The sequence below is a fragment of the Fukomys damarensis genome, unplaced genomic scaffold (assembly GCF_012274545.1).
Source record: "Fukomys damarensis isolate Sample0158 unplaced genomic scaffold, DMR_v1.0_HiC HiC_scaffold_38, whole genome shotgun sequence".
NCBI lineage: Eukaryota > Metazoa > Chordata > Mammalia > Rodentia > Bathyergidae > Fukomys > Fukomys damarensis.
The window spans coordinates 73,165,513-73,172,164 of record NW_022900950.1 but is presented as its reverse complement, the minus strand read 5'-3'; positions in this window follow the sequence as shown (position 1 = coordinate 73,172,164).

Here is a 6,652-nt window from a genome sequence, read left to right as displayed (position 1 = left end):
GAATATAAAGAGAAACCCCTCCTAAAAAGAAAAAATAATAAAAGAAGAAGTCTGAGTTAGGGCAGGAGCCAGAATAAAAAGGGAGATGAGGGATAATATGGTGGAGCAAGAGACTGAGTTGGAGAGAGAAGACAGAAAAAAGAAAGAAATTTTAGGGTGGAATGAGGAAAAGAAAAAAGAGAGAAAAAAAAAAAGAATTTGAAGGGCCTCTTTCAGACTGTCTCTGTTCTCATATTATACCACATGTACAGCCATATGCAGAACCAAATCCCCTGGTCTCAGCTAGCCAATGGCAGTTCCCCACAACTGAGACTGAACACAGTCCACAAGGCGTAACTTGAGTTTCCCTACCCTCAGGGTTGAACTCCACTCAGTTCTATTACAGGTTTCCCCTGCCCTTTCTTTAAAGATGTTCAAAGTTGGGAGCTCAGAAAACTACCCTTCATGAGAACCTATGCCCCTGCAGAGTTGGTCTAAGGACTGGCCCAATCAGGAGGTTTGAGAATCGGGGGGGGGCTTACCTTCCTTACTGGGTCTGTTATCGTGCAGTCTGGGAGGTCACGCACCTGCCAGGTGATCTCAGGTAGGCAGGCAGCTGAAGAGACCCCCTCCGGGGTCTTTGGGTCCTTGCTGGGTCTGTTGTCGCACAGTCCGGGAGGTTGCGCACCCGCCGGGTGATCTCAGGCAGGCAGACAGCTAAAGAGACCTTTTAGCATCTTTTTATTGATTTCTCTCCAAATCCTGCTAGAATTTTTATTAAAATCATGCTTGATTTACAGATTAATTTGTGAGGGAGTAAAATATTAAAATGTTAAATCAGCCCATCTGTTAACATGGTATTTTATTTTATGTATTTTGGTATTAAAATCATATTGTATTTAGAGTCATATTTCTATAATTTTTGTATTTTTTATTAGCTTAATTCTGAATATTATATGGATTTTATATTATTAAAATGCCATTTTCTAATTTATATTAAAATTTCTAATCGATTATTGTTGGTCAGAATGAAATATTCTTGTACATGGATAATATATCTGGCTGTCCTGTTAAACTCTGAAAGTTGTAATGTGGAATCTGGAGAGGTATTTATAGTGATCAACATCTGGAAGTAAGAACTTACCCCTCTCCTTCTGAACTTTGTATCATTCTCTATATTCACCCAGCATCTTTAAACTTCCTCCCTAGGATGTAATCAAAGGGGTTTCTTTCCTTTTAAGTCCACACCTCCCATTAAAGAAAACAGAAACTTTCCAGACTCTTCGTGCAGCTAGAACAAAGACTGTGAAGGGGAGATTGATGAAATAAAGAAGAAAGCACTAAAAAAAGAAGTGGGGGAGAGAAGGGAGAGGAGAGGAGGAAGGGAGGAGGGACGGAGGAGGAATGCGGCACTATGGAGAGTATCATTCTGGTGGAGAAGTGGAAGACTGAGGTTAATGGCAGAGACTCCTGCGATAGCACCCATTGCTCAGATTCATGAAGTTAGCAGGAAATGCAGCAGTACCTTTGCCAAATAGTAGTAGCTCCCCCGAGTCAGAGCTGCAATGTAATTTGGGTGCTGTGACTAGTAAAATAGGCTCCACATTGCATCTGTGAGCAACTTTTAGACTCGGTAAGATACCTAATATTATTTAGGAAGTTGTCTTCTTTTAAACCAGCTAGAAACGGTTTCTGTGGTTTGTATCAAAACACTGACAGAGTTATATGTCATACTTATTTGTGTCTTTTTGCAATGTACAAGATACAAGCAATAATTTGCAACATAGGGGTCATAATGCAGATCTCTTTGTTTTTCCAAACCCTAAGGAAGACCGGGAATGGTTGCTCACACCAATATTTCAGCCCACTGGGAGGCTGAAGCAAAATGATTGCAAGTTTGACCCTAGGGTAGGCAGTTTAGTTTTAATGATTTAGAAAAACCCTGTCTCAAAATTTAAAATTGCATAAAAGGTTGGAAATGTGGCTCATTGGGAAAACCCTGGATTTGATCCCCAGTGCCACAAAAAGATTGGAGGGAGGGGCTGAAGGTGTAGCTCCATAGAGCACACTTGCCTAGCATACGTAAAGCCCTGCATTCAATCCTCAGTACAATGTGTGTTCGCACACCACATACACACACACACACACACACACACACACACACACACAAGTGGAACAAACAAGTGCCAGACTCAGCACTTGTTTTAAAATCATATTGGGAGAATAAGGGGTGATATCCACAGAAAAAATGCCTTAGTTCATTTTGTGTTTCTATAAGAAAATACCTGCAGCTGGTCACTTTGTAAAGAGGTTGCTTAGCTCACAAGTTTTGGAGGTCCACGAGCATTGTTCTAGCATCTGCTGGGTTCTTGCAAGGGCCCTCTGGCTACCACAATATAGTGTATGGAAGCATGGTGGCATGCAGGAAGGAGGGATCACATGGGAAGGCAGGAGCAAGAGAGAGCCCATGCAGGCCAGGAATGGTGGAACTTGTCTATAATTTCAGTAAGGCAGGAGGATCATACATTTGTGATCAACTTCGGCAACTTAGTAATTTAGTGATAGACCATGTCTCCAAATACAAAATAGAAAAAGGCTGGGACTATAGCTCAGTGTGAAGGCCTTGGGTTCAATCCCTAGTATGGAAAAAATAAATTCTCCTCAAAATCACTAACTCCCTGCTTGATTTGGAGTTAATGTTTAATAATTAGTGCATGTGTGTGTGTGTGGTACCAGGGATCAAACTCAGGACCTCGGGCTTGCAAGGCAGGCAGCAGAACCACTGAGCCAAATCCCTGGCCCCTATGTTTAATAATTTAACGTTATCTATGTGGTACAAAAATACCCCAAAGCAAAACTTTAGATGACTTGGGTCCTGGATTAGTTGTACCTCTTTGTTCCCAGGTGGAGTAACAGAAATACTGTTGAAGAAAGTCACAGATAAATATTCAAAATAAAAATAATTAAGATGTTTTAGGTACATGTACCAATTCCCCACACTGAATATAATCATTATATACAGCAAACATGTACAATAAATATAAAATAGTAATTGATTATAATTTCTCTTTTGATTTCTTTTAAATCCTATGTGTTTTAATAATTTTTATTGGTAGATCTTTTAAAATCTACTATTTGTTACTTAGTTATTATTTCATTGTTTTGTTTTCACAGAATATATTTTGTGGGAGGCTAATTCTTTTAGTATTTTTGGTTTTTGTGTTTCGGTTGCTTTTTTTAAGGCTTCTTTTTTGATCTGTTGAATGGTCAGTTAATATAAATGTCCCATGGAAGCCAGATATGGTAGTGCATGCTACAACCCCATCACTCTGAGAACTTGAGGTAGAAAGATTGTAAGTTCAAGCTCAGCCTGACCAGTTTAGCAATTTAGTGAGAACTTGTCTCAAAATAAAATATAAAGGAGCAGGGGGTGTGTGCTAGGGATGTAGCTGAATGCAGAGGCCCTGGGTTCAATCCCCAGTGACATAAAAAATAAACATAAATAATTAAACAAATAAATATCACATGAGTACTATTCTTGAAAAAAATGAATATTTGCGGGTATGCAAAGTTAGATATTATTGCCAGACATGGTGGCGCACACCTGTAATCCCAGCACTCAGGAGGCTGAGGCAGGAGGATCACTGTGAGTTCAAGACCAGCCTGGGCTACATAGTGAGTTCCAGGTCAGTCTCAACTACATAGTGAGACCCTGTCTCAAAAAACAAACAAACAAACAAGCAAACAAACAAGAAACCACAAAGTTAGATATTATTGAAAGAAGATAACTTATATATCTTCTCAAACATTTTGCTTGTTTATTTCTCATCTGCCTTATCAAAAGTAACTAACAATATTTTGTTAGGTTTATTATTACTGTTTATTTTTTACAACTCTATCCCCATTATTCTACCAGTTTCTGCTCTCTGTATTTTGAGTGTCTATTGTTCTGGGCATGTTTCTTCATTTTTTGCTAGAACATATGTTTACAATATATTTTCTTGATCTATGATTTTTTTAATCAACATTCAACAACCCACTTTCTCCTTTATATTAAGGTAGATATATTCTAATCAGCTATATATAGGATTTTAAAGATTGTCAAACCAAATCTTTAGTGTGGGCCAGGAGGCCTGATACCTCTAGAAGCTGATGGTTGAGGTAGTCTGGCAAAATTGGCCTTTTTGTTTTACTTGGGCATTCGGCTGATGACATGAGGCCTGCCCACATTGTGAAGGGCAGTGTTCTCCTCCAGTGTTCTCATCCAAGACACTTTCCAAGTTGACACATAAAATGAATCATCACATTTCTTATAGCTTCCGCTTTAAAAATGGTATGGGGTGCCTTGGTTTATGAACTTGATTTGTTTTATGACTTGAGGGAAGATAGCTGTGTTTGTGTTTGTACAGGGCTGCAGATGAGTTTGCCATCCAGCATGGAGTGTGTGAATGGAAGCAAAACTGTGTCGAATGGTTTTGTCTGAGAACTGAATTGCTTTCAAACAGAAGTATTCATCAGCCAAAGTGCCATTGTATTAAAATTGTTATTTCACCTTTCTCCTCATGCATATTTTGCTGGCTTGCATTTTCTATTACTCTGTTTGCATCTTTAAAGTCTATCACTTGTAAATAACACATTGCTAGATCTATTTTTTTTCCCCATATCAGTAATCGAACTCTTGACTTTGTGCTTGCTAGGCACAGTGCCACTGAGCTTCATCCCTGGCCTTATACATCTAATTTTTTAAAATACATTTTATGATTCTGAAGCTTATGATTTATAAATTTAACACACTCACATATGCTGTAATCTGTTAGGACTACATATCATCCTAATATATGTAATCTATGTAATTTATTAATATAAATATATGTAATATATTAGAACTATATTTGTGATCTTTTTCAAGTTCTGTTTCTACCATACTTTTTTTGTTGCCTAATGTCTGAAAGATCAAATTTTCTTCTGCATGTTTGAAATATATTTTGCATTTATTATTCAGGTAATGATCCTAACTTATTGAGGAATGTACTTACACTCAGTTTTCTCTATCAAGGCCTCAAATTTAGCAAACTCTTACCTCTGTCCACATTATCTGTTTGTATCTCACTTTCTTGCCCTCCATGTATAATTCCAAACTGTTGTGGATATGCTCTTTCTGGCATCTCCAGAATTGTTTGTGTATAGAAGGAAGCTAACAGTCATTCTTAGATCACCATTTTCTCTGGAACCAAAAGTATCTGGTTTAGTGCATGAAACATTCATGCAAATACATTTATATAAGTGTATATATGCATGCCTTAAGAATAAGAATTTGAGGTTGGATATGGGGACACATGCCTGTAATCCCAGCACTTGGGAGGCTGAGGCAGGAGGATTCCTACAAGTTTAAAGCCAGCATGGGCTATGTAGTGAGCTCAAGGCCAGCCTGAACCACACAGAGAGACCTTGTCTAAAAACACCAAAAACATTTTTTTCATTATAGTAATAGATATGTTGTCATTAACCCCCCTCAAAATACTCTGCCTGTCATCTCACACATCCCATCCTTGTTACCACTTTCTGAAGCCGTTCTTATACTCTTTTTCCTGAGTGTGTTAGTTGCACTGTCACAGCTGCCTCAATGTTCTGAATCAATTCAAAATGTTTACTTTTTGTGGTCATCTTTACTTTGGGGAAGATCCAGAGTTGTGCAGTGCCAGATCATAATGTTTATGTTCATATTGTTTTTACAAGCCTACCTTTCCATTGGATGGCACTCAGTAGCAGCATTCACAATGTTTTTTATTACACCTTATAAAGACACTCACAAAAGAAAACTTCCAGAACTGCTTCAGAAAGTGACAAGAGCCTTGACTCAAGCAAGCAGGCCTGTGCTGTTTGTTCGGCAAATCCCCCAGTGTGCACCACCTCCTATGCAAGGGTAAGACCATCCACCAACACCAAGCCAGCTCTACATTTTGCTACCTCTTGGCATGAGGCAGCAGGGGCAGGGGTAACCAGCTGACCTTATCTGGATGAGTACAATGCTCAGGGAGAGACAGGAACAGCCAGACCCTGACAGTTGACATTAAGTTCAACACCTGCACCCCCACATTGTGGCCAATATCCAGCAGAGATCAGAGTATTGTATTTCCCATCTACCAAGAGTTTGGGGTGAATGGACAAAGGGGATTCTGGTGCAGGGTGAGCACCTCAAAAACCCAAAGGCTCTAAAGCTAGGCAGCTGGATCCCAGGACTACAGATCTCAAAAAGAAGTCACTCATTCAAAAGCACAGTAAGTTTCTCTTTGACTCGATCTTTTTTTCAATTTTCTATTATTTTTCCTTTCCCTCATTGGGTTTTTTAGGGAGTTAGGGGCTTTTCTCTCCCTTTTTCCCTTTTAGTTTTTTTTTTTTCCTCTGTCCTGTTCTCTTTTCTCTTTTCAACTTTTTTCTCTTTCTTCATGTATTTCCTTTATTTTTCTTTGCTTATGTGTTTTCTTCTTTTACTTGTTTGTTCTCTTTTGCTGCTGTTCTCTAACATCTAACACATCAATTTAATTTTACTCCTCAATAGGACCCCCTAATTCACTTTTCTCTCCTTTTCATATCCTATTAATTTCTCAAATTTTGCCTTTTTCATTCTCTGGCTCCCCAGCTCCTCTGCCTTTACTAATTAATGTAACTACTA